This window comes from Galleria mellonella, unplaced genomic scaffold (genome assembly GCF_026898425.1).
Source record: "Galleria mellonella isolate WM207_F2 unplaced genomic scaffold, CSIRO_AGI_GalMel_v1 utg789, whole genome shotgun sequence".
NCBI lineage: Eukaryota > Metazoa > Arthropoda > Insecta > Lepidoptera > Pyralidae > Galleria > Galleria mellonella.
Window position 1 is genome coordinate 319,971 of NW_026442155.1, and position 10,657 is coordinate 330,627.

Below are 10,657 nucleotides of genomic sequence, written 5' to 3' on the forward strand. Positions count from 1 at the left end.
CCGTCAGCTTGTTTGCCATTCTAAGTCGTTTAAAAAAAAAATTATACCCACATACCTTTAACTGTCCACTGCTGAATATAAGCCTTCTCCTTGTGTGGTTTTGCCAGTAGTTGCCATGCTAGGCAGGCCTTACAGATGTTTAATGGGGGACGCTGCTTCTCATTCTTCAACCTCCCTTAGTCGCCTCTTACGACACCCACGGGAAAGGAAGGGGTGGCCCATTCTATGCCGGGACTATATATTATATTGCAAGGGGAAAATTGAAGATGGGAGCTCATTCCACAACCTATAGGTACGAGGTAGAAATGAACTTTGCATCAGGTGGGCCGTCAGCTTGTTTGCCATTCTAAGTTGCATAAATAATTAAATAAATTGTTTTTCTATGACAGGTACCGACTGACCAGGCGAGGTATGCAGTTACCTATCGTAGTATTTCCACTAGGATTTATTGTGGATAGTACACTATTCTAATTGGCTAATATAATTGTAACCAGCAGAATAAATAATGGTAGAATTGACACATCATCATCGTCATTCCAGCCATTATCCGTCCACTGCTGGACATAGGCCTCTCCCACAGACCCCTATAAGGAACGGTCTGAACCACCAGCATCCATTGACTCCCTGCAATTTGAAGTCGTCACTCCATCTAGTGGGATGGGGGGGGGGTCGTCCTAATTGAATAATCGAATTGACAGTTGCGTGGATTTAATTTTTTTTTAATGGATGATTATGGTATGGTAACCCTGCCTGCGCTAACGGTATACACCAGCGGGGCATCAGTGAAGGGTGATAGATGAGAATGAAAAGGCAGATCAGTTAGCCCATCGTGATGAATTGATCACGATGGTTTCCAGGGGGAACCGCGTGGAGACCTGACAGGGCTTGCAATGGGGCCAGTAGTCCCCATTACTAACAATCCCCGTCCCCCGTGGATTTAATTATCAATATGCTAGCGTGTTGATGCCGAGTCTTTTTATATACAAAATTACCCATGGCATTCCAACAATAGATGTCGCAATGGGAGCGTACATCTCGCTCACTGGTACGCGTGACGCGGCGTATCGTAAAATTATCAACTAACTTAAAAAAAAGATTCTCGATTCGGTTGTATTTTTTTTATGTTTGTCACCTCATAACTCCGTCAGTTGTAAACCGATTTGATTTTTTTTTCTCAAAGGATATACTTACCGATTGGTAACGAAATTTTATCAAAATCGGTTCAGTAATCTAGTTTTTAAATCAAAATAACTGGCTTTGTACACATTTGAAGTCGTTTCCTTTTTTGGGACAGAATCTTTATTTGTTAAATGTGAATAAACTGGCAACCCTCCCAAACCTATGCGCAGTCGAAAGGCAAATGTACCCTACATTTTGGGCGAAAATGACAGTAAAGAATGTATATGAGTGTCACTTCTAACCAGTATATTTATTCTAATGGAATAATCACACAGATCAATAACAACTAGATAGAGCGTTTCCCAGCAAACGCTTCGATAAAAACTTTTTTTTTTTAAATAGCCCGCTTTTATAATGGTATTAATATATAGTACAGTGAACGCTCTATATAAGCGACCTCTCTATAAGCAACATTCTTTGTATTTTATTTATTCTACTCAGCTTAGTTACTGGACGGTAGGGAAAAAAATAAAATTATAATGTAAAAATTTGACGTTCATAAGCGGCTAAAATGTCCTACATGAATAAATGATTTTTGAATTTTGAATTTTTTGAATTTAGTAAAAGAAATTAGTAAAAATATTTTCCTGACTGTAAAGTAGTTTTATACTCTTTTTTTCCCCTATAAGCAACTTTTTCCAATAAGATTTTGTTTAAAATTGGTTGAAATGAGTTACTTACATAGAGCTTTCACTGTATAATAATAATAATAACTTTATTTAAACAAAAATGCGGGTACAAAATTTACTTATCAGTGTTTACTACAGGCACGCAGGCCTGTTTCCTAGTAATCAGTAACTATTAATTTTAAAATTTGCCACGTTCTTTATTATATTTATTTATATCTTTACTATATCATCAATAATATACTATTAAGCTTCCATACACGCTAAATGATCGAATATTTGAACACACAGTATGTAGAAACGACGCATCAGTCATTAGTGGATTGGGCGATTTTTTGATACACGCTCCATCTAGATGCATTTGATCTCTTCTGAATATTCGAGTCACAGAGGGGGTGCAGTCAGCTCGACAGGGGCGGGGAGTTACCATACTATAAGGAGTAGTACTAGACGGACGAAAAAGTTAAGCCAGTGGGTTCGATTCTGATGAAACATATTCTAAACCTATCTCTTAACCCAATATTTTAATTTGATAGTTTGGAGAGATTAATTTTTTTGTGGACTGTCCTAAACTAATTTTGTAATCATTTTAATTTAAATCTATTATAAAATTAATTAATGATAAAAGAATGAATGAGTATATTTGCATTATACAATATAGGTAATAAGCAAGGCAATTAATAAATGTAACGATACAGTTGTATAAGTACAGTAAGGCGGTCTTATTGCTGAGAGCGATCTTTTCAAGATGACCTTAAGGTAGTGGATGGTCCTTAGTATTAAAGATTTCGATGTGATATCAAATTGAAATGTTAATGTTAACTTTAGGTTTAGAGAGATGGCGCCTCTGAATCGAGCCCGGTGCATGTATTGAATATTATAACTCCATTATGTGTTAATAACTAAATTTGTTAAAAAAAAACCATCTGTTTTGCATTTATAATATTCTAAGTAATATTTCAATGTAATAACTACCGGTTTAACTTATGTGTAATTAGATCGTAAAAGCTCGACTAGTTTCGGGATCACTTCGTGATCCTTAATCATGAGCGGCTGGGACTGCGCACCTCGTTCCGCTGATACTGTGAAATATAATGTGTGCTTACGAAAATTTTAACAATACATTTCTGAGCATTGTCTCATGTATCATTGTCTAAATCATGCAATTTAGAGGTTTCGCAACAGATGTCGTGATGGTAATATGCGTCAGAATAGAGTTAAACGGCCTCATCAAATACTTCTTCCATATCTACTTCCCTTCCCAGGGTTGCCAGATGCAAATTTTGATTTTTACGTAAACGCCTAATATTTTTTCTCCAAATAGATATGATATTCAGGATTTTACTCTAACATAAAATTTTTAACCTAAAATTTGGAGAAAAATACCGAATCTGGCAACACTGTTTCTTCCAGTATATATAGTATTGCATTTACTTTATATAAAACTTACTGTTATGTTGTTAGAATCAAGACGCAGCTGAAATTATGCACAAAGTCAACTTGCACATTTATACAGGTCATATTATTTATTAGTAATTAAATATTAGGGTAATATCTGGAAATATCTATATAGTTTAGTTACAATATCTGTACATATATCGGCCCAATAACAGATATATTAGGTATCGGTTATCGAATATATAATGTCGATATAAGAACTCGCTCGTAATGAATATAGATTAGTATGGATGATATCGCAATGAGTGGTTATTAATTTTTAGAAGAACTCGATATATAGATATCAGATATTACCTGTATCTATGTATTTGTAGTATTATTCTGGCCAGTTGCATTTACATGATCGACTCAAATGTTAATATTATGGTTACTCAATTGTAAACTGATTTTTATGTATTTTTAAATTAATTATTTTGAATGACTAAAGTGCATTTTCCAAAATCCAAATGTATGGAGTTTTTTTGTTTGTTATTCTATACAAATTAGAATGTCGAACAAGCTGACGGCCAGCCTGATGGAGAGTAACAGTCACCTAAAGACATGTGCAGCACCGTGAACTTCACAGAATGTACATGGCACACACATGTTGGCATGTGATTACACAATTTTGTTAATTTGCCTCTTTTTCTGCAAAATCTCCATCTATATGCCAAATGTTGTCATTGTATCGTTATTTTTTTATTAGAATCTCATTAAAAACGTTGTTATTTATTTGTAAACATTACTAACGGATGCACATTGGTCCTGTTAAAGGGAAATGTACCCTAATTTATTATACATTAGTTTTAATATCCCATTTTCAATTAGTATTGTCATTTTAGATTTATTTTTTTAAGTAGTTAGTCATTTGTTGCTACTTGTATAAAGTTATTATTGATGTACAGATTGTCCATGTTAACATGGCACGTGCCTCCAACATTTTACTTCAATGTGTGTGTACCATATACAGACGTGATGCTCTGTTTGTGTTCGTGAGGAGACGCCTTCAGTCGCGACCTTGGACCAGAGGAGGAGTATTATACTCCTTGGTCGAAGCCTTGTAAATGTTTTTACACACACATGTTTAATTCTTTGTATGTCGGAGTTACGTGTCGTGTTATCGAAGGCAATGTTCATTAGGAAATCTCACTTTGATATATTGATGTAACTCAAAATTGGTAAAAATTATTTATATTCTTATTGTTTCATTATTATTTATATAAAAGTAGGTTTCTCAATCTAGTAAAAAAAAAAAAGAAAAAAAAATTGGACAGTATGTTGTCTGAGATTTTTTTTCATAACTGGATTGTAAAATCACTCTGTTTTTTTTTTAAACGGTTAGTTCAATTTAGTTAAATAAAATGATTTTTGCCAATTTTAAATTATTACGCTTTTTCATCAACGTAGAATAAATAGTACATGCAAACTACCTTTACGCCAAGCTATCTCTTCCAGATGTTTTACTGTATTAACAAAGTATTAAAATAATGGTTTAAAACCTACATTTTTTTTTTTGTAACTAAGTATTCTAATATTGTTAACTTCCACTCGCTCGCATTTGCTCGTTTTGAACGCACTTGTTTTGTATTTATTGTAAGTAATACTATTATAGCTGTTTTATGTGATCATTCATAGTTTAAGGCCCCCATACACGTTCACTTTTGTTTCCATAATTAAAAACTTTATTGCCAGAACTAATTTGTGTATTCTAATAACTTATTCAAAATGAGTTTTAAAAAAAAATAATTAGTTGTAGAATATGACAATGTGTCCAATTCGTATGCTCTTTGCGGTTTTGGTACTTTTGTATGGACAGATGGTGTTCGTTCTTGTAATGGCCACTGACCTATTTATAGCTATTATATATTACTAGTTTAAGTAAACATTTGTGATTTTTATTATTTGTCGTGAGTGATAACGGAGATGAGATAGGCTGAGTTTTACATTCTATACAAATCTGTCTACATTCATAGAATTTTTTAACTCAACTCAGCTTTTTTTTCTATACGACTAGAACGGCAAACAAGCTGACGGTCCACCTGATGGAAAGTGGTAACCGTCGCCTATAGACATGAGCAGTACCGTGGACATAACAGAGTATACTGTTTCACCCATGATACTTACTTCCCATGAGTTGCCATTCCTGAGGACCCAGGTGATATTCCTATGTACCCAGTAAATTCACGCCATATCCCACCCTTCAAACTGAAACACAGCCATGCAAACACAACTGTTTCACACAGCTTTGATATTGGTATCGATACTGCGCCATCATTCTCTTGTCTAAAATTAAGAATTTAATAATTTCGTCAAAGTACTATTTTATCAATGGTGAATACATCGCTCAACCTTCGATTTGCCGTTACATAGTAATCATGGTGGAAACCCTGGAGGATCTGATGATGACCATTTTATTTTTATTTACATACTTTATTTTAAAGCGGCCATTTGACCGCTCATGGTAGGATTAGGCATATATAAAATGTCGGTAGGTTTAGTGTTTTAAATGCCAAAGAAATCTTTGTCGTGTCGATGTCATTGACTTTTGTCTCTAAAACAAAATGTATCTCCTCCAAAAAATATCATATTTTAATAATTTTTCTATAGAGAACTAAACAGCAACTGATGTCACGAGCGCTATGGCACTCGTCGGCACTCGAACTATTAAAATATCAAATTAAATGGCGTGTTATGGCGTGAATTTATTGGGTACAGAGGAATAACACCTGAGTCCTCAGGAATGGCAACGCATGGGGGGTATCATGGGCGAAACAGTATAATCTGTTATGTGCATGGTACTGCTCATGTCTATAGGCGACGGTTACCACTTTCCATCAGGTGGGTCGTCAGCTTGTTTGCCATTGTAAGTTGTATAAAAAAAAAATTCTATTTTAGAGCTAGAATTAAAGAATTGTAACGCAAAATCGACTTTATTATCTCCATAATAAGATTGTTTTAAACTGATCTTCCAGACTATACGATAACTTCCATGAGCCATTCAAAAGTAAAAAACGACGCCATGTTGTCCATATTTATTTTCAAATATTAATAATTGTCACAGATACTAATAAAAGTAAATATTAGTTATAACCGATAGATAACAAACAGGGTGTCATATGGCAGACAGCGTTGTACATTACATTTATAATACTACTATAAAACCGCATGTACAAGGTGAAACTAGTTTCACCATTTTGTTAAAGTTTTTTTTTTATACAACTTAGAATGACAAACAAGCTGACGGCCCACCTGATGGAAAGTGGTAACCGTCGCCTACAGACATGAGCAGTACCATGGACATAACAGAGTATACTGTTTTACTAATTAGGTGACAAGCTGAGTGAAGCAGTTGTGTTTGCATGGCTGTGTTTCGGTTTAAAGGGTGGGATATGGCGTGAATTTACAGGGTACAGAGGAATAACACCTGAGTCCTCAGGAATGGCAATGCATGGGGGGTGTTATTGGCGAAACAGTATACTCTGTTATGTCCACGGTACTGCTCATGTCTATAGGCGACGGTTACCACTTTCCATCAGGTGGGCCGTCAGCTTGTTTGCCATTCTAAGTTGTATAAAAAAAAATACTGGTCCAATTATAAATAGTTTCAGTAAACTGTTGCTCACACCACATTATATCGCGTAAAATTCGCGGAAAACTTTAAATAACACAATTTCCATACGTTTTGATTAATTGTAACTTAATTAAATTAATTACATCGTGAAACTAGTTTCACAGCATAAATACGGCTTTATATACCTTATTCCTTAAAACCTAAGAACGTTGTATGTTCAAAATCTACACATGTCTAGTTTTATGTACTAAATTCGAGGTGACACTTAGCGGCCGCACGGCGGATCAATGTACTTAGGCAACAATAAAAGCAGTTTCAATATTTAAAAGCAACTTGCGACATCTATCGATAGTTAAATGTAACTCTCATGTGAAAAAAAGTATATTATGAAATGTCTATAAATGTTTAAAGGCCTATTTATCATTATATCGGCCGTTAACTAACAATGCCGAATATAGATTTCCCGCATAAGGGAGGGGGGTTGTAGTTCCCACACTTGGGAAGATGGTTGGCAACAACAATTAGGCTTTGTTTATGTTTTAAAAAGGACGTTTCTGCCCATCGCTAGAAAATTAATTTACCCTAGTCGCATCTTATTTTTCCATGCGAAAGGAAGAAACGGCCTATCTTGAATGCTAAACTGCTGATCGACTTCCATACAGATCTTTTCGACCTTTGAGACTATTTACTAGGAACGGCAGACATGGCTTTGTTAAAGCTCCGCTTGCATCCTGTGGTGGGCATCTGACAGTTCTGAGGCGATGACTTTAAAGTAGTAGTGGGTAATATATAGCAATATTTATATATTTTATTTATAATATCTATATACTGGTCCAATAACGAATATGTTAAGTCTGACATCTAAAAAATAATATCGGATAAAAGACTTTAGATATCCGACCGATATGGGCGATATCGAATTGGGCGATCTGTTTTCCCCCGTCAGTATATAGATATTGAATCGGTATCCATAGTATCCATGCTTACTTTAAAAACGCCTTTTTTCATACAACTTAGAATGGCAAACAAGCTGACGGCCCACCTAATAGTAAGCGGTTACCGTCGCCTATAGACATGAGCAGTACCATGGACGTAACAGAGTATACTGTTTCACACATGATACCCCCCCCCCCCCATGTGTTGCTATTCTTGAGGACTCAGGTGTTATTTCTCATTTCTTTATGCATATTTTAAGGGAGCGACGTGTGGCCGCTAAGAGTTAAAATGTGTGTGCTGTTGAGGCCTAATGTAACATAGTTATTGTAATATTGAAGATTTGTTACCGTTATTTATCAATAAGTGACGTTGTGCACGTACAAAGTACGGTTACCATTGCTAGACTAAATTTGCGTGTAAAACTAGGGACGCTTGCTTAAACACTGAGTGGTTTTTTTTTAAAGAAATAACTGGTTGGTACAAATAAGATTTTGTGGTTTGATGTTAAGTCCGCCGTTTACACTTTCAAGATGTATTAATGTTAATTAAATAAATAATTATAGATAGATACTCTTTATTATTTCCTCCAAAAGATTACAATAGTAAACTTATTATAAATATAAATAATTACAAGAAATAATCACAGTGAGAAAACAATGGGCGACCTTATCGCTAAGAGCGATCTCTTCCAAGCAACCTTTGGATGGAGAGGAGTAAATATCGAGGAGGATACATCGTTGATTGAATTTATTTCGTGACAATTATTCATACTATATTTTTATTGTTAACCTATTTTTTTTTTCAACTTTTGTGTTCAAATTTACTTGTGACAACTGTATTGCCAATGTGTAAAAAAATATTTATCATCTGTACTGTGTAATAAAAGAGTTGTGGGTTTTTTCTTATTTTTTTTTTTTTTAGATAATTTATAGCTAAATGTTATATTGTTAGAGTTGATATTTTGGTTATTGGTAGACGCTGGTGTTGCCAGCAGCAAGCGTCCCTTAAAGTCAGTATGGAGGGTGTGATGTGTGTGGAGCGGCCCACCGGCCGTGCTGCAGTTCAGGGCTGCATGTTGTTGCACTTGTATTTTATAAATGTATAGAATATTGCCATGCGTTTTATTCATTTACCCTAAAATTATAAATATTTAAAATTAATTGACGACTTCACTGATTTCACCTTCGGATGGTTGAGTTCTTTTTTTTAATGGATGATAATGTAATGGTAACCCCGCCTGCGATAACGGTAGACACTGGTGTGCCACCAATGAGGGATGATAGGTGAGAATGAAAAGCTAGGTTCCTTAACACATTGTGACGACGTCAACGATAAATTAGTCACAATGATTTCCATATGGAACCGCTTGAAGGTCCCATTACTGACAATCTCTTCACTCTCCATGGTTGCAGGTTTTTTTAATGGATGATACTGGAATGGTACCCCCGCCTGCGTTATCGGTATACGTTGACGGGGCACCAGTGAAGGATGATAAGTGAAGTGAAAGAGCAGTTCAGTTAATCCATCGTGATAAATACATCTAGTATTTATGGTAGCAAGTTTGAACCCTGTACAAAAAAAAATTGCTAATTCTATTTGAATATTTATTTTTTGGTGATGATAATGGCGGGGTGAAGTCAGAAACGGTCATACTTTTAAACTCGCATTTTATCAATTAATTTGTTAGTTATTTTGTTTTATAAATTTTTGACAAAAAAAGCTACCCGATGGAAATAAAACTGTGTAGGAAACTACGTTAGTCTTGAGCAATGGCAACGAAACGGGCGTGGAGCACATTGCAGTACCGTTGCTAGGGGTATACTCCCATAGTTCTGTAGATAGATAGATACTCTTTGTTTCCTCCATATGATTACAATAGTAAACTTATTATAGATACAAACAATTACAAAAAATAATCACCGTGAGAAAACAATGGACGAACTTATCGCTAAAAGTGATCTCTTGCAGGCAACCTTTGGATGGAGAGGAGTAATTATAAATAATTCTATAGTGCTTCTTCAGATGTGTTTGTAAAGGCTGGTACTCATTAATGGATTCATATCGTAAGACAGAAGAGAACTGCATCCAAAAGGTATTTACAGAGAAGCCGTAATGTCCATTCCTTAGTCACTCGAACACTACGCACAGTTAAGGGCCCAGTGCAACTAATGATGGACATAGGTATACCTACTATTTTTAATATAGTTTTTTTAATTCTTGTTATTAACACTATAGTATTTGGTATTAACCGGGAACCGCGTAGAGGTCCACCTGATAGGTTATATTGCTAGGGAGGAGAAAGGGATTTTTAGTAATACGGACAACCAGTGGCGTAACTATACCATTTGGGGCCTGTGGCAAATTCTTTTGATGGGGCCCTATCAATAAAAAAAAGATACTTTTCACGTAAAATAAAATACTCAGGTACAATGCAAAAAAAATTGAGCCGGGGCCCTGTTGGTTTGGGGGCCCGTGGCATTTTGCCAGCGCTGCCACCCTATTGTTACGCCACTGCGGACTACCAGTCCCATTCCAGGTGTATTCACGATGGGCTAACTAACCTGCATTTTCATTCTCATCTATCCCTTAAATGGTGCTTCGCCTGCGTATATTAATAGTACAGACGAGGTAACCATTTCATTATCATCCTTTAAAAAAAAATAATATAAAACTTCGCTATAGAGTTAGATTTTTGTGTTTAGAATTCCAGAAACTACAGTAGGTACCTACTACTGTAAGTATTGTAATTTGCTTTTTTAAATAATGATACCAACAGGGTCGGATTATTTATTTGGCTGTGTAGGCTACTGCTTAAGGGCCCAACATCGGCTAAGGGCCCAGCGCCCCGTAAAAATATTTCTTCTAGGAGATTTCTTTAAATGAAAATATTAAGCAAACGATCAATGCA

At 35.4% G+C, this 10,657-nt stretch overlaps 1 protein-coding gene across 1 annotated transcript in view; it reads left to right on the forward strand.

The window, feature by feature from the left end:
- The window catches only part of LOC113519245 (TLC domain-containing protein 3A), a 34,681-nt gene extending 26,027 nt beyond the window's left edge, over window positions 1-8,654 (forward strand). Inside the window, exon 8 of the mRNA XM_052901733.1 lies at window positions 390-8,654. The gene's annotated coding sequence lies outside the window, so the exon portion shown is untranslated. The remainder of the gene's footprint in view (window positions 1-389) is intronic.
- Window positions 8,655-10,657: the final 2,003 nt, after the last annotated feature.